Source organism: Cupressus sempervirens, chromosome 9 (assembly GCF_028749045.1).
Source record: "Cupressus sempervirens isolate cs-2001-9-10 chromosome 9, ASM2874904v1, whole genome shotgun sequence".
Classification (NCBI taxonomy): domain Eukaryota; kingdom Viridiplantae; phylum Streptophyta; class Pinopsida; order Cupressales; family Cupressaceae; genus Cupressus; species Cupressus sempervirens.
In genome coordinates, this window is record NC_143126.1 from 116,345,673 (window position 1) to 116,373,254 (window position 27,582).

A 27,582-nucleotide genomic window follows, 5' to 3' on the forward strand; every position below is an offset into this window, starting at 1 on the left:
ATCATAGAAAAACACACATGCACATGCTTCATACCTTGAGAAATTATTTTCCATGAACAAAACATATTTTGGCAGTGTAATGCCCCACCTGGAGATCTTTGGAAACAAGGATGAAATACAAGCCAAGACTTTTTTTTTACAAGTATGAATGCACATGACAACATCATACAGGGATCACAACGATCGCAACAGAAGACTTCGCCACAATCTCGGAAACCAATGAATCTCCAAACACCACTACCAAACTGACACACACAAACAAAGCCAACAACGACAATGCACATGATGAGGGCACAAGAAACAACCACTCATAAACAAAACACCAAGCTGGGATAAAATGCAAAAACCTGAAATTTAGCTAAGCCTAAAATCCTGAAGCCCTGAAAATTGGCTAAGTCTGGATTTTTGAAGCCTTGAAATTTCTTAGAATCCATAACTTATCTCTGAGAGGTCTGAAACCTATCTCAAATGATTTGTTTCATATATTAAAATATATCTTAAGTATAAGAAATTTCTTATACTTAAACGATATATTTTAAACCCCAAGAGACAAAAATAGAAACACGAAAACTCAATTTCAAGAGAAACCGACAGAATTCAAAATGCAATAGCATAGGGTTGAATAACGCCCAAAAGGGTATCCAAAACCACTCTCAAAAAGTTTGAATCATGAAGACAAGTGCTCACTGCCGGCATGTGCAGATTTTTCACAAAAATCGTGTGACACTTTTTACTAAGGGAGGGCGACACTTCTCCTTAAGGTGTGCGACACTCTTCCAGTGTCATACGACATTTCTCAAGAAGGCATGCAACACTTTTTAGCATTGTATGACATTTCTCAAGAAGGTGTGAGACACTCTTCCAATGTCGTACAACATTTCTCAAGAAGGCATGTGATACTTTTCAGTGTCATACAACATAGTTTGCATGGGTGTGCGATACTTTTTAAAGTGTCGCACCATGCTGAACAAATGTCACCCATAGAAACATGAAAACACTCCCAAAAAGAAAAAGGACCAAAAAAAATAGAGCAAAGAACCTCCACACTAGGGAGTACCGGATCCACAAAGGCTCGAGGAATGAACACTCGAGTGCAAGAACAACACAGAATGGAGAACATCTATCCATCTAAACTATAGCAGCAAAGAACACACTAAAATAAACATCGCAGTGAACTAAACAACCAAACTAAGTGCGCAGTTCCTCCCAACTGTCAATAGCATCATAAGACCATCGTGGGTCCTAGCCATCCCCCACGCGTAACATCCCAAGCCACCGACCAAATCGTCAGTACTGTTGTAATAGGGACGTCACTACTAAAACATGCACAATAACAGCATAAGAAAATCTAACATGCTAGTGATAATGCATAAGATAATTCTATAGTAGATAACATCACCTATCACATGCTAAATAGCAGTAAGCAATAGATATACTACTAAAGCAAATCACATCATCTAATCATATGCTAAACATCATAATAAGGGAATGCGCCAAATAAAATAACATCATCTAAACATGATATACAAGCATCCCAATGAAAGCATAAATTAGAAGAAAGCATAGTCTGGAACCCGAAGTACCAAGTGATGACATCTAGCAACGGTCGCACTAGGACAAAAGATCATCTCTGTACATCGATCCCTAGTAGTGGTGAAGGTAGCTACGCCTCCCAACCACATGGCACCCGTAGGTCCACACCCGCCATGCTGATGGAGATAATGATCCAACCACAAACACACATAAAGCACAACATCCAAGGCTAACACTCATGCCAGACAGTATGATGGCTGCAACCAAGAACCTAAGACAATGCAAGGAGTAAAGGTCCTAGTCATACACTCAAAAGGCTACTAAGTAGGGACTAACATCATGGAGAGTTGCTTGGCATCGAAAAGCCCAAGCTCGGATCTGTGTAGCTCAACTCCCTCAACGGAAGGCCAATACACAAAAGTACCATTTTATTATCTTAAGTTTTATTACCAGTCACACATTTTGTTTAGTTATCTCTTATTTAAAACTTCCTATCCTCTGCCAACCCTATAGGACTAAGGTCACCAGGCTGCGAGATAGAAGCCCCCTCCATATGCTACCCTACCCTACCCATGCTCATCCTATGACAAGTGGCATACTCCCATCCCAACCCCAATGATCATAACTTTCGACAAATCCACAGAAGATCGGGCCTCACAAGTCACCCAACAAATGTACGTGCACGTACTCATGTGTGGTGCACCACCATCATGAAGATCACAACACAAGGACAGGAATGAGAACACAATGCAAAGAAACAACCAACTAAAAGCAACATAGGAAGGATGGATTCTACACGAATCCCAAAGCCAAAAAAACCATACATCATAAAATCACTCAACTGGCCTCAATCCGAGAGTATGGATTCTACACGAATCCTAGCATTCATGAAACAAAAGCAAAGGTCCAACAGAAACCATAACAGGCATAAAATCACTCAACCGAACACAATGTCAGGAGTATGGATGCAACACGCATCCCAATTCAACATAAAAGTGCAAAAGTGGTCTGACTAATATCCAAACGGATCATCCAAGTCCATGACCCACATTGTGCCAAGAAAACCCAAGAAAATAACGTGGCACACAAAATGAGGTAAAAACCCCAAAAATTTGGAAAACTTCAAAATTAAAACCCATTTGGCCTTTGGGTTCAAAAACCCCAAAAATCTAAAAATAAATGGAATCAGACACCGTATGCAAAAACAGCCAGCATAACGATGTAAAATCCCAAACCCTCATCCCGAAAAACAAGGAAATGTTCATACCCGCCCAACCGGGTAGAACTAACATATAGAAATGGAGGGGAACACTATTTCTCAGTCTCCAAACAAATGACTACCAAAAATAGAAGCAGAAACAGAGCAAAAAAAATAAAACAGGAAAGCCCTACCTCACAGCCAAAAGGGCAAAACGAAAAACTGAACCAGAAAATAAAATGCTCACAGAAGTGGCTAAAAATCGTGGCAATCCAAGGTTTCCCCAAGCTGGATCCAACGAGCCCAACCTCGCGACGATCCCACGCTTGTAGCTCCCACAACGAACAAAATAGTAAATCCTCATGAAGAGGATTTTGGGTTTTACTCTCCAACTTTCCAATTCAAAAGTGAGAAGTGAGGAATTAAATTTCTTTTTGGATATTTATTCACTTTTTGAGTGAATAATCGATTAGGGCAAATAACTAGCCAACCTAGTTAAATCCCGAATCGACCCAAATGAAAACAGGCTATTCCTATAAATAGGAATTCATCTATGGCAAAACTGCCAGAAACTAAAATAAAACAATTAAAAAGTTTGAAAACCCAAAAACACAAAAATCTCCTTAAACAATTTTCGCGACAAAGAAAAACTCTAAATGCACAGACATGCTTACTGGTCTAATCACATAATGCAAATGAGTTTGAATTTAATAATTACCAAAAGATTTAAATTAAACATTTTAATAAAGGATACATCGACCATATAAGGACGACATTGGTAACATATGAAAGGCTGAATCACTAACTTCATGTGCCACTGCCAAGGATATACATCCTGCACACTAAACAAGATGATCAAGTGCAATTGCATATAATAAAATAGCCAAAGCAATAAATGCATTAAATCACCGAATTTAACCATTTATTTAATTATATTAAAATAATCTATTTACATCACTCACATTTGCATAAAGCATAACAACGTAGGAATGAAGTAAATAACCATAGCATTAAATCCATCACATAACATAATCAGAGGTATGTCCAAATACCAGATAACCAAATATCATCATAAAACACATTATCATCTCAAAATGGCATCATCATGCAATATGATTAACTGAATAGCATAGTAGTCTAATATCTATGATATTGGAATCCAAGAGTAGCATTTGACCCTCAAGTCATCTCAAATGTAAAACATAACATGAGTAACAAATATCTCTCTAATTAGAAATGTAAGAAGGTAAATGTCCGCAGCAGATAACCAAATAATCCAACAAGAACAATCCATTCTAATCATTAATGCATTTAATAATTTTTTATTACTCTGTATAAAAAAGGCATTTAAAACACATAAGAAAACACAGTCATAAACATGACTAAGCACTGCTATAGGAACCCAGTCTAGTGTACCATGGTAAAAGAACATAGTGCAATCTCTGCATACATCTTAGGGTAATCATAGAACAACCTCATGATACTACATTGATCTTGGTAACCACTAGCACAAACCTCAGTGAACCAAATATCACATCATAATCTCAAAGATTAGTCAAAAGCATAATCAAAGCAACTAATAAAGAAACATAAATCCAAACACCTCAATGGTGTAGACCACTCAGGGTCACAATCATGATCCCATCACAACAAAAGATCAACAAGGTTGCATCCATCAGGACGACTTAAAAAAGTCAAATGGGAGAGGCACTACAGGCAGCACTACATACCTTTTCCTCTTTCTCCTTCAATAGATTCAACTTATGCTTCATAATATCCTTGGTTAGTGTGTAGGTATTTTCTCACCCATCATGTATAGTATTCCTATCAAACTGCCATGGCCTACCCAACAACATATGACATATGTCCATAGGTATGATATCACATAGTACCTCATCTTGGTAGCTTCCAATCTTGAACTTCACTAAACATTGCTCATTGACCATGACCTTGTGGTCATCTTTCACCCAAGAAATATAGTATGGATGTGGGTGTTTCTATCTCTTTAGCTTCAACTTGGTGACCATCATTTCTGATACTAGATTGCTAGTACTTCCATTATCAATGATCACATCACAACACTCATCTTCACATCTACACCTTGTGTGAAAAAAGCTCTTTCTTTGATCAAGTTCATTCTCACCACTTAGTAGGACTCTTCTGTTAACTAGGACTTCTACTCTTTTAGCATCTTCAAAATGTGAGGATCTAGCATCTTCATCAACATGTGCAACTCTAGCCTAGCCTTCAATTCTTTGATCTATCCTTCCTTGGTGCTAGGTACATTCAAATGCTCTATGCCCTTCTTCTCCATAGTGAAAAAATTTCCCATGAAAGCCTCCTCTTCCAGATCCTTGTCCTCTACCTCTTCCTCTTTGATCTTTATTATTCTGATCATGGAAATGATTGGAATTACCCTTTGGTTTTGATTTCTACTTCTAGCCTCATCCTTGTTCTTCTGATCATCTTTATGGCCTCCATAAGATCATCCATCAGATCTTCCACTGTGACCTCTTTCACTATTCTTGTTGTCAAAATTCTTGCTCAGTTTCTCCTCAACTTTTAGAAAAAATTGGTATGCCTCCTCAATACTGTTCATTCAAACAAGACTTGGCTCATCCTAAATGCTTGACCTTGACCCATAAAGATAATGAGCAAATTTTTCCTTATCATCTTCTGAATAGATGGTTCTGATGAGAACTCAGAAGAACTCTTTAGTATACTCTTGAATAGATTTTCCCACTTGTTTCAACCCTTGCATTTTCTTCAAAAGGTCAAGCTTATAATCCATGAGAATGAATTGTTGATTCAATTTAGCTACCATCCATTTCCATCTGGTGATATTGTCCTTTCCCTTTCTATTTCACTCCAACTAAACCTCTTGCCAACAGATCTTTGCATGTTCCTTTAGTTTTGCCTTTACAAATTTCACCCTATCAAGATCCTCAATATCTTCATACTCAAAGTACTCCTCTAGTTCATTGATCCAATCGATTAGCTCCTTTGGGTTAAGATTTCTCAAAAATGTGAGAACTTCAAACTTAGGTCTTTTTCCAATCTTCGAGATGGGCCTAAAGAGCCTCTCTTCCTCTAGGTTTAGAACTACCTCTACTTTGACATTTTCTTCTACTTCGTCCTCATACTCACTTCCATCTCTTATGGGAAGATTTATTCCTCTATGCATTTTTTCTTCTTATGCTTGTATTTGTCTTTGGAGGGCTCAAAAACCATCAGGTGTAACACCTACAACACTTTCACTATGTTCTCTTCGTGGAGGCATTTTTGTGCTTCCACTAAAATCCTAGTGCACAATGCCTCACAATTGGTGATTTGTCTACATGTTCAGCCCAAACCATGGTCTTGGTGTGAAATACCTCACTAAGTGATTTTTCCACACACTCAAGAAACCTGGCTCTAATACCACTTGATGAAGGGTGCTCCCCTTAATACCATAAATACATTATAGAAACAAAGAAACCATAACAAATGCAAGAACAAAATATGGACTTCTTATTTGCACCACAAATGTGGAATTATATAATTCATAAGTACAATATGCTAATCCACATGGGTGCCTTCATTATAGTAATCTGCAAGACAACCTGTGAACTATCACCTAGAGCTATCCTAGACAATGTTTGGCCTTTCTTAAATAGGCAATTATGTGCCACCTAAGAAGGTTCTAGATGCTCAAATTTAATACATGGGGCTGATAGACCCTAACAATACATATAAAGTAGGCTAAATACATCTTTGGCAAATTATTTTAGATATTTAGGTAGCCCAACTTCAGAAGGCCATAACTCTCAAACCATTACTCTAATTGGCTATTATAACCACTTTTTATAAATGCTAGCTCCTGATCTACAAAATCAAAATAGTGCTAGTACACCTAGGATCCTCAAAATGTTGCAAGGTTGCTGGTACATCCATGATGATCCTACATCATGACAACTTTTCTTTGAAAGTAGATTCAAGATGTTTAAGTTTGAAATTGTCAAAGTTAGATAGCTCAAAAGTAGCGAGGCTACCTACCAAACCTTCAAGAGATAGAGTATTCATTGGTATACATCTTAGTTCTTGTATTGCAAAAAATCTATTGGCATATATAGGCAGTAGTGTTCTTAAAAATTTTCTTACTAAGTATCATCATCTATTGTAGTAGTAGCTCCTCTTATTGCATTAACAATATTTTTTATCCTTGAGCAATATTGAGCAATAATTTCACCTTCTTGTATTCTTATACCATCAAACTTAGCTCTGAGACTTTCAGCTTTCGCTCTTAGAACATTCTTTTCTCCTCCATACATGGTGATTAAAGCATCCCACATTTTCTTTTCATTGTCAAGACCTTTGATATCATCAAATTCAACATAGCTTAGGGCAAAGGCAATCTCCAACATTGTTTGGCTGTGTTCTTTCTTCCTTTTCATATCCTTAGTAGTCAAGGCTCTAGTAGGATCAACATGCTCATTAGTAATGGTAGATTGTGCATAATCTCCTAGTCCTTCATGGTTTATCTTCATCAAACTTTTCCATGTAGGGAAGTTATCTCTATTAAGCTTGGGTACATCTCTTTTTGACATCTTGATCTTTTTACTTCTAGTACCTTCAAACTAGTCCTCTTAAGAAAATGGCTTTGGTACCAATTGTTGGAAGTTTTTATAATAACTAAGAGGTGGGGGGTGGGGTGAATTAGTTATCCAAGGTCCATATGTATACATAAAATTTTTCACAGCTTAATGAACCCAAAAAACATTTTTCATCATGCATGCATCCATAAGATTATGCAATCACTAAAAACTTGTAGGTTATTATCAAATCAACTAGTAAAAATGTAAACATGAAACATAACAGATTCATCAACACACTTGACACAATGATTTACATAAAAAACCAATTTGTGAAAAATCACCAATAACATGGTACTCCTTTTCACTCTTCTAAAGTGATGACCTGTAAAAGGCTAACCTTGTTAAAGGTTACAATACACATTGTTAAATGTAACCCTATTAAAGGATTTCAATCACCCTATTAGGAGTGAGCCTTGTTAGAGGACTTTAGACCATTCACTTGGAATGTCACTCGGCTAAAAGATATACAAATGAATATTAGGTCAACCTTAATCCAAAGGCTTTACCCTAGACTGATACAATTATTAGAGAGTAATAGTAAGGCTTTGATCTAATAACAACTTGCAGCTCCATTTACAGATTACAGATCTCTATTTTATCTTTCCATTTTGCTTGGCTTTCACACATTTCATCTCTAATAGCTTTTTTACCCTTCAAGCATTTATACCTTTAAGCCTTCCTTCTTAACATGCCAATGCAAACTCTTCACTTAGTTCACTTGATAAAGTAATACCCTTGACTCCATGTCTTCCTTAGGTTCTCGCACATGACACCCTTGCTTTTGACCACCCATCCCTATAAATAGAGAAATAAGATATTTTTTTCATTCATTCTCCATCTTCAAATTTAGGGTTAGGATAGATTAGGTAGGATTCAATGAATCTACCCCTCATTCCATATCATTTCTAGAAACTTCTCCTTCGATCCTCTTTTAATTTGCCTCAAAATGGTTTACCATAAATTCTGTGCCACCAACTCATCAGTCTTATCTTTCACCTGGTTCACACAATCCAAGAAAATAAACATGTTAGATTAGATCCATTGAATTCACAATCTTTCTAATAATGTTGTCACTCAGCATTAACTGTTTTCTAATGCTTGGTACATACTACATTTCTCAATATCCTCTAAAAAATCACTTGACATGAACTAAAGTTTAGTGGCACTCAAACTCAACTAAACTTTACTCGGCATCCACTATTTTGCTAGGCATACACTAAAAATAAACTTTTACCTGGGTCCAACTGAATTTTCTGCTTGGCTTGTAATAACTTTTCTTGCCACCTACTATCCATTCGGTCAAGCTTAGCAGAAAAACTTTGTTTAACTTGTTCTTCTGAACTTTCTTAGTGTAACAACCCTTTACAACCTTAAGTAGATTATCAATGCACTATGATATCATTGTCTTAGCTAATTCTCATACTCCTCTTTTATATCATAACTCAACCTTCCCTCTAGGTGTTTTTGTTACATCTTTTTGATCAAATTCTCTTCATCAATCAAACAAGTGATAGTACGTAAATCACATAAGAAGTTATGTTACCAGAAAAAAAGTAGGTTTGACATCAATGAAAAAAATAATGATTGAAACACACTTATCATACTTGTATCAATCAATTTTCAACAATCTCTCTTTCAACATTTTATACTTTGAAGCAATTGTCAATTTTCTAAAAGGTTCCTATTATATTTCTCCATAAAGACCTCCATACCTTTTTATATTATAAATTAAAGCTTAGTAGAGTAGAGCTCTTTTCCAAATTACACACCTTTTTTTGTTTTTTCAGTTTAAAAGTTCTTTCATGGTTTAAGCCTAGCCATCATATCAACCAAGTGGTTCTTTAACCTTTTGTAAGCTCATGTACCATACTTTTAGCATTCTATGAAGAAAATTTTCTCTCACCCCATATTTCCTAATTTTTGTAGGGAAAATACAAGGGATGCATAGAGGGATCTGTGTTTGATAGGTTGTTATAATTCTCAAGTGAATGGCTTGACCTGATGTATAATTGTAGGTTACCTAATTTTAGACATAGGTGTGTAGGTGTATATGTATCTGCAACTTATTCTTGGAATCATGGGGTGTTTTCCTTGTAAATTTGTTTACTTCTTGGAGTTTCATCTTCAAATATATAGCTCTACATGAATTGAAAAAAATATTGTTATATTAAAGGGTAATTGCCTTGCCAAATCTCCATGGTACAAGGTAATGCTTTCCCATTTTTATTGGGACTCTCCTTTTGGATATTCGATTTGCATTTTAGCATAGCGATAGGAAAATATGTTAGAGAAATTGAATGAAGAGCATTTCTATTCTACAAGTTTATGTTGTCTCATTGAATTATATTTAAAATGTAGGCTACTACCTTTACAAAATTTTGGGTATAAATCATCAATGGCAGACATGTCAACTACCATTAATGTAAGATATGTTGTAGGTCAACTACTATTTTATACTTAATTCCTTGGATCTCAGTTCTTTCAATAAGGCACTTTTGGGTGGTGCTTCAATACCTACTAGTGTGCATGATGAGGCATGTTGATGGATAAGAATTAAGATGTAATATGCTTCAACAGAAGATATACAAGGTTTTTTCATCTTACATTATGACTATAAGTCCCAAGACTTTAGTTGTTTCTAGAAGTCTATTTAGAGTGAAGGTTGATGATAGTTCTTTAGATATTTATTAGGAAAATTGAAAATTGAAGAATGAGTCTTGGAGGCCATAGAATTTGATTAGCATGACATCCTCATTCTCTAAGTTCTTATAGGTGATTCCTCTACATGTGGACTAAATGTGTGTCCTAAGGTTTTCTGATGGTTATGATTTTGAGGTGGTCTAATTTGAAGTGTCAATGTCATGAATTTAAATGATGTCTTCTAGATGTACATGCCAAGTGTTGGATACAATTATTCAATTGTGTGTTGTCTTTGATGTTACACAAATGTCATATCAATTATCAAAAAAAGTCTACTAATCTGAGTTGGTCAGCAAAGCAAACTACAGTGTATACTGAGCTCAGTTGGTCAGCACAGCAAATTCCAAAGTCTACCAAGTGTTCCTGATTGTTACTCTATGGAAACAATTTCTACTAAGCTAACTCAAGAGTTGAAGGATTTTATGGTAGAAGTCAGTGTTAACCAAGCTCACCACAAGGTTAACAAAGGAAATTTAGTGTGTACCAAGTTCACTCAGTCTCAAAATGATTTTGTAGAGTTTGCAATGTTCATCGAGCTTTAGTTGGTTAACACTGAAAATCATTTTTGGAGCAGTGTTTACTGAGCAAGGTCAGCCAATGAAAGATTTCATTGTTTTGGGAAATAAAGTTTAATTGTTTCATGTAATAATTGTAGCCAATTGATGTAATGATTATTGGTAATTGTAACTTGTAAATGATCCAACTTGACATTTTGTAAGGTATAAATAAAAGGTCAAGTTGTGAATTCTAAATTATGGATGAGTGTAATGAGTGAGCATGCAAGTGTGTTGATTGTATGAAGAGGAAAGTGCGAGAAAATTTTGAAGAAGGATCAAATATCCTAGAGGATTAGCAAAGATTTATTTGATCAGTAAGGATTTAGTGAAGTAGAACTGAGATCTATATCAGCAATTCAGTTGCATCTCATTCAGGTGAATTCATTGTTACTTTCTCACCATTGTAGTAGTGATTTCTAAATCTCTTAATAGAGTTGGTCTAACAACCATTTTGTGAATCCTCTAACAAGGTGACATTTCTATTGAATTTTTCTAAAGTCCTCTAGCAAGGCCACTCCTAGAAAGATGATTAAATCCTTTAACAAGGTCATACCTAATAGTGTTTTTTGTAACCTTTAATAGGGTTGGCTCCTAACAGGGCTCACTTCAGAAGAGTAAAAATTAGTAGCTAGTTACTAGGTGGTTTTTCCCATATTAGGTTTCCACATTAAATTTGGTGTCACTTGTGTTCATGTTATTTCTTTTATGCATGCATGTTAATCACTATGAATGTTTAAGTTCTATAATAAGATAACATACAATGCATCTATCGAGTTATAACATTTTTTGTGTGGCTATCGAGTGACAATAGTAACTAGATTTATAAGAAATCTAAGGGATATGTGGATTCGTTTTTGTGGTAACTGATTCACCCCCCCACCCACCTCCCCCCCCCCTCTCTCAGTTACTCCATCTATATTTCCAACAATTGGTATCAAATATTTTGGTGCTTGTAGGAAGGATTTCAAGGATCTAAGCTAAAGATTAGGATGCCTTACAAGAGAAAAATTCCAAGGCTTAACAGGGATATAACTTTTTAGCATGGCAAGGTCTCATGAGACTCCATCTAGATTCCATTGGAGATACAAGATTGAAATACTTTAATCAAGAATATGTAACTCCTTCTGGTACATTATCTATCAATGACATTGCTAAGAGGAAGACTCATAACACGATGATGATAGAAATTGCATCTTCCCTAAGCTATGAAGAATTTGATGATATCAAGGACTACAAAACTACCTTTGAAATGTGGAACAAGTTGAAAGATATCTATGTAGGTGATGGCAATTTGAGAAGAGCCAAAGCAAAAATCCTAAGAGGACAATTTGATCAAATGAAAATGAGAGAGGATGGAAACATTGTCAAACATGTTGAAAGAGTCAAAGCAAGCGTCAATGCAATCAAAGCTTCTGGAGGAGATATCAAAGATGAAATAGGTGTAAGTAAAGTTCTTATAACATTGCTTCCCATTTATGCAATTAGAGTTTCTACAATTCAAGAAAGAAGATGTGAAGCAAATCATAAGATAAATTTAGAGGCCATAATAGGAAGATTGACTACATTTGAGCTAGATAACTATGACAACTATGTTCTAGCTTCCAAGAACATTGAATCAGCATTTGAATCCAATCTTTCACTCAAAGATAAGGGCAAAAAGATAAAGGATTCTTAGTCAAGAAGTGAAGAAGAATTAGAACAAAGTTTTGACAATGATCTTAAGGTGATTGAAGCTTTGCTTGCAAGGAAATATTCTAGAGGCAAAGGAAAATACAAAGGTAAAGTTCCCCTAATCTATTTTTCATGTGATGAAATTGGTCATATTGCTACTAGGTGTCCAAACAAGAAAAACAAGGATGAGAAGAAATTTCACAAGTGTAATGGCAAGAAAAATTTCAAATCATTCAAGGACAAAGGTAAGAAAACATGTTTCATGGCTAAGGATTCTAAGGATTCTAATAATAGTGAAGATGAAATTGTTTACTTTGTTGTGAAAGATGAATTTGATAATGATGAGGAAGATAAGATGGCACTTATCTCTCATGTGAGAAAAAATGATACATGGGTCATAGATGGTGGTTGTTCACATCATATGACTAGTGACAAAACAAAGTTTGAACAATTTAAAGACTATGATGGTGGTAGTGTGAGATTTGGTAATAATGAACCTTGTTGCATAAAATGAAGAGGAAGAATCTCACTAACCAAAGAGCTTGTATGTGATAATGCCTATTGGATTGCAGAACTAAAACACAAGCTGTTGAGTGTGGCACAACTAATCAATACTACATTCAAAGTGGAATTCATGCATGGAAAAACAAGGCTATTGGATGAAAAAGGAAAGCTGATTAGATCAAGCATATAGACAAAAGGTAACTTGTTCTATCTTGAACTTAGTGAATGTTCATATTTTATTTCTCAAGTTGAAGAAAGTTGGTTATGGCATAGAAGGTTATGTCATGTGAATTTTGATAACCTGATGAAAATTAGCAAATTCAAGAAAGTAAGAGGCATTCCTAGTATAAAGAAACTTGATGTTGGTCTATGCAAGAATTGTCCAATTGGTAAGATGGGAAAGAATAGTTTTAAAATTAAAAACTATCAGTCTGAAGAAATTTTGGAAATTGTGCATACTAATTTGTGTCGACCTATTAGAATTGAGCGCTATACTAGAGAAAAGTTCTTCATTATTTTTGTTGATGACTACTCTAGAATGATGAATATCATGTATCTGAGAGAGAAATTAGAAGCATTTGAGAAGTTCAAATGGTATTTGGCCAGAGTAGAAAAGGAAATAGGGAAAAGACTAAAATTTTTGAGATCAAATAGAGGTGGTGAATTCATCTCCCATGAATTCAACAACTTTTGCATTGAAAGAGGAATCAAATGACAGGTATCAACTCCTAGAACTCCTGAGCAGAATGGAATAGCTGAAAGGAAGAACAGATCTATCATGGATTGTGCAAGAACTCTAATGATTGAAAAAAACATTTCTATCAAATACTGGAAGGAAGCTATTAGCACTGTAGTTCATACCTTGAACCGAGTACAATTGAAGGACTCATTCAAAACCCCCTATGAGTTATGGTATGGCTATAAACCCAATGTAAGTTACCTAAAAGTATTTGGAAGTAAATGTTACATCTTGAAAGAATCTAAAAAATGAAAATTTGATGTGAAGGGTGATGAAGGTATATTTTTGGGATATTCTTGCAAGAGTAAGGCATATAGATGTTCGAATTTATCTACTCACAAAGTCATAGAAAGTGCACATGTGAAAGTTGATGAGTTTGCAGAAAGGACTGAAGAAGAAAGCAAAAAGGAACTAGAAGATTATAGGAGATTTTTTTTCATTGAACCTGATACAGTGCTAGATACACCTATTAATTAGGAAATTTTTACTCCTGAGTCTTTAGTCACCGAGTTGCAAGAAGTTCAAACTGAGTTGCAAGAACCTAAGTCACATTCAGATGTCACCAAGCCAATGCCTACCAAGTCTAAAGGACCTAAGAAGCAGTGAAATCAACCAGAGCCAAAAATTGAAATTCAAAATGAAGATAATGGAACTTAGTCAAAAGGCAAGGAACCTGTATTTGCCAAGTATGTTAGGAGACATCATGCACCAGATCAGATTATTGGAGACAAATCTGAAGGTACTATGACAAGAAGTAAGTTAAAAGGTACATGTTTACTTGCTGATTTTGAACCTAGAAGTGTCAAAGATGCATTAGGAAATGAAAGTTGGATTAAGGCTATGAATGAAGAAATAGAGAAAATAGAGAAGAACAAAACATGGACTCTTGTACCTAGGCCTAAAGACAAAAATGTGATTGGAACTAAGTGGGTATTCAAAAATAAGTTGAATGAAGATGGTAAGGTATCAAGAAACAAAGCTAGATTGGTATGTAAAGGCTACTTCCAAGAAGAAGGAATTGATTATGGAGATACTTTTGCTCCTGTTACAAGGCTAGAAGGTGTCGGGACCTTTTAGCATTTCTCAATGGCATTTTGGATGAAGAAGTCTACATTGAGCAACCTGAACATTTTGTTGATCCAGACAAGAAGGACATGATTTGCAAATTACACAAAGCATTATATGGTCTGAAACAAGCCCCTAGAGCATGATATGAAAGATTACATAACTATCTTATTTAGATTGGTTTTCAAAGAACTAATGATCATAGTAGCTTGTATATCAAGGAAGGACTAGATAACAAGATTGTTTTGGCATAAATATTTGTGGATGATGCTTTGTTTACAGGGAATGATGATCTATGCAAAGATTTTTTAGAACAAATCAACAAGGAATTTGAGATGTCAATGTTTGGTGAGATAAAATTCTTTGTTGGTCTTCAAATTTAGAAAAGCAAGAATGGTATCTACATTACTCAATCTAAATACATCAAGGAGATACTCAGGAAGTTTGGTATGGAAGACTGTCAACTAGTTGGAACTCCCATGTGTACTAGATTAAAGCTTACCAAGGATGATGAATCAAAAGGAAGTAGATCAAACTTTATATAGATCAATGACTGGAAAGTTGCAATATTTAGTTCATACAAGGCATGATATTACTCTTTCAGTTGGTATTGTAGCAAAATTTTCAAAAAAACCCAAAGAGAATCACATGATGGAAATCAAGAGGATCTTGAGATACTTGAAAGGAATTGAAGATTATGGTCTATGGTATAAACTTTGAAGAAATTTGGACTTGAAAGTGTTTACTGATGCTAATTGGGCAGGAAACATTGATGACAAAAAGAGTACAAGTGGTGGAGCATTCTTTCTTGGAAAGAGGTTGGTTTCTTGGACAAGTAAAAAGAAAAATTGGTCATCCCAATCTATAGTAGAAGGAGAGTATGTTGCAGCAGTAGTAAACTATTCTAATTTTGTTTGGTTTAAACAGTTATTAGAAAGCATGAAGGTTGAGATCAAAGAACTAGTTGTTATGTTTTGTGATAATACAAGTGCAATCAACATATCCAAGAACCCAGTAATGCATTCCAAAGCCAAGCACATTTCTATAAAGTATCATTTTGTTAGAGAATTAGTGCAGGATAAGGAGATTGGATTGGAATATGTCCATACAAATGAACATATTGCAGACATATTCACTAAGCCATTACCTAAGGCTGCATTCTTGTATCTAAGAGGTAAGTTATGGGTCATTCCCCTATCTAAAGCTCACTAAACTGAAGTTTTAGTGATGCATCAATGGGAACCAAGTTGAAGATCTATCAATTGATGTAGCATAGTCATGGAAACATTGCATGTGAATCAATACTCAAGGTAAATCATTACTCATTTGGCTTGTGTTATCTTTGGCATGTATTGTAAAAGAGGGAGAGTGTACTATCATATCTTTCTAAAATTTGAATTTTTTTGTGGGAGAGTTTGCTATTTGAAAAGAAGCTATGTAATACCTTCACAAAGGGAGATTACTGTATTAGAGAAGTTTGTGGCATAAAATCTAAGAGGGAGAAAAGTTCTATCAGTAAAAGACTTGTTTTCAAATTTCATCTACTATGACATGTTGTGTTGCCATCAATGCCAAAGAGGGAGATTGTTGGATACAATTTTTCAATTGTGTGTTGTCTTTGATGTTACAAAAATGTCATATCAATTATCAGACAGAGTTTACTGAGCTTAGTTGGTTAGCAAAGCAAACTACAGAGTATACTGAGCTCAGTTGGTCAGCACAGCAAATTTCAGAGTCCACTAAGCGTTCTTGATAGTTACTCTGTGGAAATACTTTCTACCGAGCTAACTTGGGCATCAAAGAATTTTGTGGCAGAAGTCAATGTTAACCGATCTCACAAGGTTAATGAAGGAAATTTAGTGTTTACCAAGTTCACTCGGTCTCCAAATGATTTTGTAGAGTTTGCAGTGTTCACCGAGCTTTAGTTGATTAAGACTAGAAATCATTTCTAGAGTAGTGTTTATTGAGCAAGGTCAGCCAATGAAGGATTTCATTATTTTGGGAAATAAAATTTAATTGTTTCATGTAATAATTGTAGCTTACTGATGTAATAATTATTGGTAATTGTAACTTCTAAATGGGCCAACTTGACAATTTGTAAGGTATAAATAAAAGGTCAAGTTGTGAATTCTAAATTATGGATGAGTGTAATGAGAGAGCATGCAAGTGTGTTGATTGTATGAAGAGGAAAGTGTGAGAAAATTTTGAAGAAGGATCAAATATCCTTGAGGATCAGCAAAGATTTAGTCGATCAATAAGGATCTAGTGAAGCAGAACTAAGATCTATATCAACAATTTAGTTGCATCTCATTTAGGTCAATTCATTATTACTTTCTCACCATTGTAGTAGTGATTTCTAAATCTCTTAATAGAGCTGGTCTAACAACCATTTTGTAAATCCTCTAACAAGGTGATAGTTCTATTGGATTATTCTAAAGTCCTCTAGCAAGGTCACTCCTAGTAGGGTGATTAAATCCTTTAACAAGGTCACGCCTAATAGTGTGTTTTGTAACCTTTAACAAGGTTGGCTCCTAACAAGACTCACTTCAGAAGAGTAAAAATCAGTAGCTAGTTACTTGGTGGTTTTTCCTATATTGGGTTTCCATGTTAAATCTAGTGTCACTTGTGTTCATGTTATTTCTTTTATGCATGCATGTTAATCACTATGAATGTTTAAGTTCTGTAATAAGATAACATACATTGCATCTACCGAGTGACAATAGTAACTAGATTTATAAGACATCTAAGGGATTTGTGGATTTTTTTTTGTGGTAACTGATTCACCCCACCTCTTAGTTACTCCATTTATATTTCCAACAGCCAAGAATACCATTGCCAAATTATGAGAAACGTGTGAAGGAATGCCAATTTTTTTCTTTGTATTTTATTTTAAAAGATACTACATAGGTCAAGGTGGTATTCAAAATTGTTCCAAGGAACATTCTAGAAATGACATATACATCTTGATTGAACTGGTTGCAAAGCTCTTCACAAACTTAAATGATAGTGCAAGCCAACAAATATAAGCTTTAGCTAAATAGCCTTCTTCAATTTTTGATAAATATGCATAATGGATTTACTGAAATTATTATGTGCTTCCTTTCATACACAGTGCTAGGAAAAAAAATCATGAAAATTTAAAAATCAAGAAAATGTTTGAGGTAGACATTATTATGTGTCATCAAGGAAAAAATTAAATTGTGAAAAATTGGAAAATAAGACATTATTTAAAGTAACATTCAAGAAAATCAACAATAATTATTTTCATAGAACTTAAGATTAAAAAAGTTGTGAATTACATAAATTATTGATAATAATAACATTACATTGCTTTGGAAAATAAGCTTTAGCAATAATAATTAAGGTTAGCTCACATAAATGATCATGGAAGAGTATTGTGACATGAAATCTTCAACTTCTTTTGTATCATCATTATCATCACTCCATACATATGTCTCTAAAGCTTAACTCTTGAGTGAAATCATTAACAGAATTAGTGAGGCAAACCTCATGATCCCACATAGATGATTAATCTATTGATATAATGTCTAGGAAGGTGTAGCTCAATAAATTTCTCTAGTTCCAAATTGTTCAAAGACCTACTTTATCTATAGAAACCTTTAAAACTTGCAAATGGATATGTACTAGTTCCATAGCTTCCACGATGTTCATTTTTTACCAAAATACCATAGCAGTGGCTATCTTTACCAAAGCAATTGGCTTTCAATAGAAGCTGTGTCTATTCAGATAAATCCTAGGTTTCATGAGATCTTATAGAAAAATTATGTTTGTTTTTTAGTCTCATGGTTGATGTGGGATCCTAGAGTAGATATTGGCAAATGTTCTACATCTAAAGGCTATAGATAGATTCATTTTTAAGAACATACTTAGAGAGGGAGGTTTAGGAAGAGTTTATAATGGAGTAGTGAGAGATATGAAGTTGGCTTTGAAAGTTCTCACAAGACTCTTTTTCATGTGTAATCTAATAGTTTTTGAGTCAAACTCATTGATCCATTGTCAAATTGATTGTGTATTTTTGAGGAAAAATCATTAACCTGTGTACGAATTAATATATAGTTTTTGAGTGAAATTAATTGAACATATACATATCAACTATGAAATTTTTTAGCCAAATTCATTGACCCATGCTTGGATGGATGAACATAGCTAGTCTCTACATAAAGCACTAGCAGCACCATTCTACAGGTCAATACAAAAAACCCAATTTTACATACCACAAATATTTTCATGTGATTTTCATTAGTATGAGTCTCATAATTTTCCTTTGCATTTCCATAAAAATCTAAAAATAATGAATGAAAAAACATTGACTTATACCAATTTGTAATTTTACAATTGTGTCATTTTGTATAGAGAATAGTTGGCCAAAACTTGTTTGGATCAACTGTGTAGTTTTGAAATTGAACCATTAACCCATATTTACTATTGTTTCTCATCCTTATATAATTCTCATTGACATAAACTTTCCTATTGTATTCATTTCTAATCAAGTATAATTTCTTTGTTTCCTTTCTCCAACATATTACATTTTCCATGTTCGGGAAACACGAATTCCATCGCCCATTTTAAATTCAAAAAACATCAAGAAAAAGAAAAAGTGGGGATGCTCAACCTAAGCATATCCAATGCACTACAAGAAGCTCTTTTGTGCCTAATTGAGGTGAAAATTATGGTTCCTATACATCATATCATATTATGATGGTTCACTTGTCCTTGTCATCCAAAGATAGTCAATGTGCAACTTCTCTAATTAATCATAAAGTAGGGATTTATTCTTAACCTATAACATGGAATAAACACTCCTTCAAGACAAAATCAATGATAAAAGAGCATCATGTATTGAAGCAATTCATTAATTGTGTATTGTCTTTGATATTACACAAAATGTCATATCATTATTAGTTAGTGTATACCGAGCTCACTCAGGCATTGAATATAGGCTTTTGTGGCTACCAAGTGTTCCAAAGTTTATTTAGTTTAGAAGGTAGTGTCTACCGAGTTCACTCAAGTGTCCAAGGAAAGTTGAGTTTTAACCAAGCTCACTTGGTTACCAAAGAAACTATGCAAATATGTAATGTCAACTGAGTTCACTTGGTTAATATAGGAAAATAATTTTTGAGTTAGTGTCTACCAAGCAAGGTTGACCAATGAAGGATTTTCTTATTTTGGAATATTGAGTTTAATTGATTTATCTATTGGTTCTATCTGATTGAGAAGATGAATATTAATTATTCTAAGTTGTATTTGAGCTGACTTGACAATATGAAAGATATAAATAAAAGGTCAAGTTAATGGTAAGGAAAGAGAGAATGCATGGATGAAAATTGAAGATTTGATGATGCTAAGAGGAAGTGAATCAAAAGGATAAGTAGAATATCTTTGAGAAGTTGAAAAGATATATTTGATTAGGAAGGATCAAGTATACAAGTCAAAATTGAGATCTATAATTAGAAATTTAGTTGCATCCAAATCAGGTCAAGTCAGGTCATTGTTACTCTCTAACCATTATAGAAGTGATCTAAATCTCTTAATAGGGTTGGCTTAACAATTATTTGTAAATCCTCTAACAAGGTGGCAGTTCTATTAAATTGTTTGAAGACATCTAACAAGGCCACTCCTAATAGGGTAATTAAATCCTCTAATAGGGTCACACCTAACAGTGTATTTTTTTAACCTTTAACATGATTGGCTTCTAATAGGTCTCAATTCAAAAGAGTGAAAAATAGTAACTAGTTGCACTTGGTGGTTTTCCCAAATTGGGTTTCCATGTTAACTATTGGTGTCAAATGCATTCATGCTATTTCTTTTATGTGCTTGAAACTAATTTAAAGTAATAAGTAATCACAAATAACATCTTAAGATTTTTAGGTTAAGTGTTTGCCAAGAAATCTCAATATTTATTGAGTTACATCATTTTTAGTGTATTTACTGAGCATTAGCAGAGTTTAGTTTTCATATTTTTATTTCGTACTGACATCGAAGGGATCTAGGATTTATTTTGTAGAAACTAATTCACCCCTCGCCTCTTAGTTAGTCCTCTTATATTTTAAACAATTGGTATCAAAGCTTTTGGTGCTTGCAGAGAAGGTTTCAAAGACCTAAGATAAAGATCAGGATGTCTTATAGAAGAGAGATTTCCAAGTTGAAATGAGACAACTTTGTAGTATGGCAAGGACCTATAAGATTACATATGGAAACTATTAGTGATTCAAGTTGTAAGTATCTTGATATAGATTGGCTTTCAAAGAACAAATGATAACAATAGTCTATACATCAAAGAAGGACTAGATAAGAAGATTGTGTTGGTAGAAATATTTGTTGATGATACTTTATTCACCAAAAATGATGACTTATGAAAGGCATTTTCAGAAGAAATGAGTAAGGAATTTGAGATGTCTATGTTTGAAGAGATAAAATTATTTGTTGGATTATAGATTTTTTAGAAGAAAGATGGTATCTACATTACTCAGTCTAAATATATCAAGGAAATACTAAAGAAATTTGGAATGGAAGACTCAAGACCAGTTGGAACCCCTATGTCTACTGGGCATAAGCTTTTCAGAAATGATGATTCCAAAGAGGTAGATCAAACCATTTATAGATCAATTATTGAAAAATTGTAGTATGTAGTACACACAAGGCTTGATATTGCATTAGCAGTCAATATGGTATCAAGATTCTCAACAAAAACCAAAGAAAATCACATGATGTTAATTAAAATAATCATGAGATATCTGTAAGGTAATAAATAATATGGTTTATGGTACAAAATAGGAGGCAATTTGGACTTAAAAGTATTCACAAATGCTAATTGGGTAGGAAGTATTGATGATAGAAAGAGCACTAGTGGTGGAGCATTCTTTCTTGGTAAAAGACTAGTGTCTTGGACAAGCAAGAAACAAAATTGTATCTCCCAGTCCATAGTAGAGGCAAAATATGCGGTAGTAGCAATTAGTTATTCTAACATTGTTTGGTTCAAACAACTAATGACAAGTATGAAGATAGAGATCAGGGATCCAATAGTTATATACTATGATAACACTAGTGCAATCAATATACCAAAGAATCTAGTGATGCATACCAAAACAAAGCACATTGCTATAAAATATCATTTCTTAAGAGAATTGGTGTAAGATAAAGAAGTTAGATTGGAATATGTAAATACAAAAGAACGAATTACAGACATACTCATCAAGCCATTACCTAAGGATGCATTTCTATATCTAAGAGGTAAGCTAGGGGTCATTCCCCTATATGAAGCTTACTAAATAAATTTTAGTGATGCATCAACCAGAGCATTGTTGAAGATCAATCAGTTGGTGCAATATTGATAAAGGCATATTGCAAATGAATCAGTACTTGAGGTACATTAATATTAACTAGACATTGTCTTGGGCATGACATGTCAAAGAGTGAGAAGTTTACTATTATATCTCATAGAATTTTTTTTTGAAAAGAGGGAGAAATTTTCTATCATAGAAAGAATTGTCAAAAAGGGAGAATGAACTTGGTAGAAGATCTAAGCTTTTTGACAAAGGGAGAAACTAGAGACAAAGAAGAGTTCACACTAATAGAGGGAGTTCTCATGGATGAGAATTAGAATGAAACTAAGGATATGTTCCTTACTTTATTCTTTCTCCAAAATTTCATTGTTTTATGACATGTTGTGTTGCCATCAATGCCAAAGAGGGAGATTGTTGAAATAATTGATTAATTATGTATTGTCTTTGATATTACACAAAATGTCATATCATTGTTAGTCAGTGTATACCAAGCTCACTTAGGCATTGAAGACATTTTTCCATAGCTACCAAGAATTCTAGAGTTTGTTTAGTTTAGAAGGTAGTGTCTACTGAGGTCACTTTGGTGTCAAAGGAAAGTTGAGTGTTAACTGAGCTCACTCAGCTAATGAAAGAATTTTAGATGGAACCAATGTTAACTGAGCTCACTTGGCTACCAAAGGAACTATGCAAATATGCAATATTGATCTAGTTCACTTGGTTAACATAAGAAAATTGGTTCTAAGTTAGTGTCTATTGAGTAGGGTTAGCCAATGAAGGATTTCCTTATTTTGGCATATTGTGTTTAATTGATTTCTCTATTAGTTCTACCCGACTGAGAAGATGAATATTAGTTATTCTAAGTTGTATTTGAGCTAACTTGACAATATAAAAAATATAAATAAAAGGTCAAGTTGAGGGTATGGAAAGAGAAAGCATGGATGATAATTGAAGATTTGACGATGCTAAGAGGAAGAAAATCAGAAGGATAAGGAAAAAATCCTTGAGAAGATGAAAAGATATATTCAATTAGGAAGGATTGTCATGTTTGACCACTACTTTGGCTTTTTCTGCATTTTTAGACTTTTCTGTTTGGTGTTTGCTTCAGTTGATTTGTTGTCTTCTTTACAGAACCTGGTTATATTTTGTATTATTTGGATCTCTAGATTAGCTGAACATATTCTCTATTTTAAACTATTACTTTGGTTGTGATGGCTACTTAAGTTTTCATGTTTTGAAACTGGGATATTTTTATGTATTTGTTAATGCGTGTTGTTGGTAATAGTTATGTGTATTTGGTTTCAAACTTGATGCAAATTGTTTTTAATGTTGAATGGATATTGGAAAAGAAGTTTCTGTTATATGTTTTACTGATTAATTTAAATACTAGTGTATGTTTATATGCTTTACGTGTTTGAACTTGTAACTGTATTTTCCTATGAGTGATTGAGAGAAAGTTGAATTATCGTAATGGTTTTGGTTATTTGATTTATAATACCTTGTTATTATTAAGTGCAGTTGGCCATGAATATATTGACTTTTTTTTTTTAAAGGTCTTAATATCTTAGTAACATTGGACATAAACATTTTCAAATTTCAAATTTAAAAAAAAAAAAAACAAAAAAAAAACAAAACAAAATTTAAATTAAGGGAAAAGTCTCCTATCAACATATAACCCTAGAAATATTTTGAATGCTTTGGGCTAGTATTATGTAAGCCACATTTGGCGAAGGATTTTGATCTGTCGTATGCACGACTCAATGTTTGAGTTCAGTTTCTTAAATGCATTTGATAAAGGCATTAATATGTCATTTATTGGCTTGGATGGCCATTTCATTTGGTTTTGTGTTGTTGAAGTTGAGCCGGGAAATTGGGCCGTATTGTTCTGTATGTTTTGCATCTAGTTGTTGGTTGCTAAAAAATGACAACATGGAGGAATCCGTCAGAAGGGAATTCATGTTTATGAAGCCGAGGACTGTTTGGGTTTTTCCTATCAGTCATTATCTTTCTTTAGCTTTAGTGTTTCTAGTTTTGGGGTGTGTTGTTGACTTGGGGTTTTGGCAGCAAGTTATTTACAAAGTTTTCTATCAAGCTTATTGGGAACCCATTGTGTTTTGAGGTAGGGGGCCTGTCTTAAACCCTACTTTCTTTCTCTCAGTTGTGTGTGTGTTTCATTTGAACTGTTAACTAGAATGGTTAAAATGGTTTGTTTAGGGTCTCGCATATCGACACCCAAGGGTGGAAGTATGCAGGGTTAGCAATAATTTGTTGGACTCTGTATATTTCCACATTTGAATGTGGGTATGGTGATATTTCTATGGTAACATAGCCATGCTGTAGCATATTTGTATGTGAAATGGTAAATGGTATTACAGTAATGCTCTCGGGTTTTCATTAAGTCGAGTTTTGTGTGTTTTGGAATTTTAGTATATAATGTTATTGGGCATTTTGCATGCGCTCGAGTCATAACACGGTTATTGTTTTGTATTAAGCAAGCCTTATCTAGGTTTTAGTTGGGCTCTGCTTTGTATAGAAATGATTCATTTACATGTACACAAATTTATGTTTATTATTTGTTGTGTCGATTCATGTGAAAACTACATACTTATGACTGTTAGCTCGAAACTTTTATAAGGTTAAATTGTATGGTTAAAACCGAGTCATGATGGTGAATAGTCACAACATAAATATGTTTAGAACATTTGGCTTTCGCCATGTTTGGACAGCATTATGAGGAATAAAATGATGGTTTCTCTATTTTCGCTATTAGATTCAAGGTATAAAACCCGAACTTGTTGTTATGATTTATATGGACATGGGTTAGCAATAATTTGTTGGACTCTGTATATTTCCACATTTGAATGTGGGTATACTTCCAAGGGTGAAAGTATACAGGGTTAGCAATAATTTGTTGGACTTTGTATATTTCCACATTTGAATGTGGGTATGGTGAGATTTCTATGGTAACATAGCCATGTTGTAGTGTATTTGTATGTGAAATGGTAAATGGTATTACAGTAATGCTCTCGAGTTCTCATTAAGTCGAGTTCTGTGTGTTTTGGAATTTCAGTATATAATGTTATTGGGCATTTTGCATGTGCTCGAGTGATAACGGGGTTATTGTTTTGTATTAAGCAAGCCTTATCTAGGTTTTAGTTGGGCTCTGCTTTGTATAGAAATGATTCATTTACATTTACACAAATTTATGTTTATTATTTGTTGTGTCGATTCGTGTGAAAACTACATACTTATGACTGTTAGCTCGAAACTTTTATAAGGTTAAATTGTATGGTTAAAACCGAGTCATGATGATGAATAGTCATAGCATAAATATGTTTAGAACGTTTGGCTTTAGCCATGTTTGGACAGCATTATGAGGAATAAAATGATGGTTTCTTTGTTTTTGCTGTTAGATTTAAGGTATAAAACCCGAACTTGTTGTTATGATTTATATGGACATGGGTACAAGAATCCATTCCAATCAACAATGACAGTATTTAAAACATCAGTTTTTGAAAGTTTGCTATGTAGGAAACTTAAAACGTAGGATTCAATTGTCAGTTATAGTTTGACATTTGGTAATATAGTTAGCTTGTAATATTAAAAGTGTTGTATTAACAAGTTATTTCATAGTGTTTTTTTTTACTTGGTTTAAAAGACTATTGAACAACCAAAAATTGAGGTGAGCTGGCATTATGTTTCGAACACAAAGTTGGCATTTGATATGTTGTCAATTTTTGTTAAGCTATCATATGCTATTATGAAGTGGAACTGGGCAATGATATCTTGTTAATTAGATAAGAGGGAACTTGAAAATCAATAGATACATCATAGCGACAGCAAAATTTTCCATTAAGTAATGAAAAGATGTGGAATGGTAGCAAGTTTTAATAACTCTTGTTTTATTCAATTATGCAAGTGATTCGTTTTCATGTTCAATTATATAATGTAGTTTGTGGTAGTTGAAGAATAGCATAACTGACGATATTTCATTACAAAAAAAGAAGATAATGTGAATCGGTATGTGTGCATAATAAAACATGGTAGATTTTATTTCAAAATGTATTTTAGTCCATATTTAAATGAAAATTGCTTCAATTAATGAGACAGACTTTGTGATATATGTTTGATGATATGTCATTAAAGCAGGAATATCATATGCATGCTGATTTGTATCTTGGTCATTTTGAAGTTAAGTGCAGATGATTATGTCAGCAAGAAGTTAATTGTATAGTATTAAGATTAAGTAAGTACCGTTAAGCTGGGATAATAGTTTAATTGTATTTGCACAATCTTGAAATTGTAGGTTACATTTTGTTGTTATAATTATCCATATTTACCTTTGATTTGGCAGAATAAGATGTATTAAGAATGGGTTAAAGGATGTAGTATCATGTTGTAAACTGATTTATATCTGTTGCATGTACATTCTTAGTATATCTATTTGATGTGTATTTTAAGAATAGCTGTGATGAACATATATCGGGGTGGCTAAATTTGGTTTATCTGATTCAGTTAATTAATTCAGTGATAACTTTAAAATAAATAGGGTGGGTTAATTACTTATAAAAGATAATTGGCCTTACCTATGACTTAAACCTATATGGTTAAGTACGGAGAACAAGGCATATCTCTATTCTGTCATTAACCAGTATAATAGAGATTATCGTTATGTGTTGACTATGGGCATACCATACACGGATGTAGAATCTTAGTGCCATAACGATGAAACCTCAGTATATGTATGATTCATTTACGGGTTATTCTTAGTGTGAGTTTAATTTTGCATTGTTAAGTAAATGTTTACTTCTTGCATATTAATTTGAAACTGCACTATGTTAAGTGATTCAGATATCTGCATTATGGTTTATATATGATTATTCTAACATGTATGCAGGTGGATTACACTTTTTAATTCAGTGTGTACTGAGCCCCTTGTTGTATTGTGTTTCTTTTTCTTTTTTTTGTGTTTTCCAGGTGCTTCGAGATTGTTTAGCAAGTAACCAAAGATGACTATTGAAGTTACTTTTGAAATAGCATTTAGGGTTCCTATGTTAGACATAGGCATTTAGAAATGAAGTTGAACTACATTATTGTACTGAACTCGATTTGTATTAGCATCATTGTGGAAACATATATGGATGCTATTATATTTCTTATTGAGGTTTTCAAATTGAGAATGATTCAGTCTGTGTATTTGTTCTTGTATTAAGATGATTTTTTTTTAAAAAAATTATTTGTGTTCCTTAATGTTCCCTAGTATTTGTTTGTTTTAGTACGGTGTTACAAGGATCAAGTATACAAGCCAGAATTGAGATTTGTAATCAATAATTCAATTGCATCCAATATGGGTCATGTTATTGTTACTCTCTAACCATTGTAAAAGTGGTCTAAATCTCTTAATAGAGTTGGCTTAATAGCTATTTGTAAATCTTGTAACTAGGTGGCAGTTCTATTGAATTGTCTGAAGACCTCTCATAAGGCCACTCCTAATAAGATGATTAAATTCTCTAATAGGGTCACACCTAACAATGTGTTTTGTAACCTTTAATAGGGTTAGCTCCTAACAGGGATCACTTTAGAAGAGTGAAAAATAGTAACTAGTTACAATTGGTGGTTTTTCCCAAATTGGGTTTCCACATTAAATCTTGGTGTCAAATGTGTTCATGTTATTTATTTT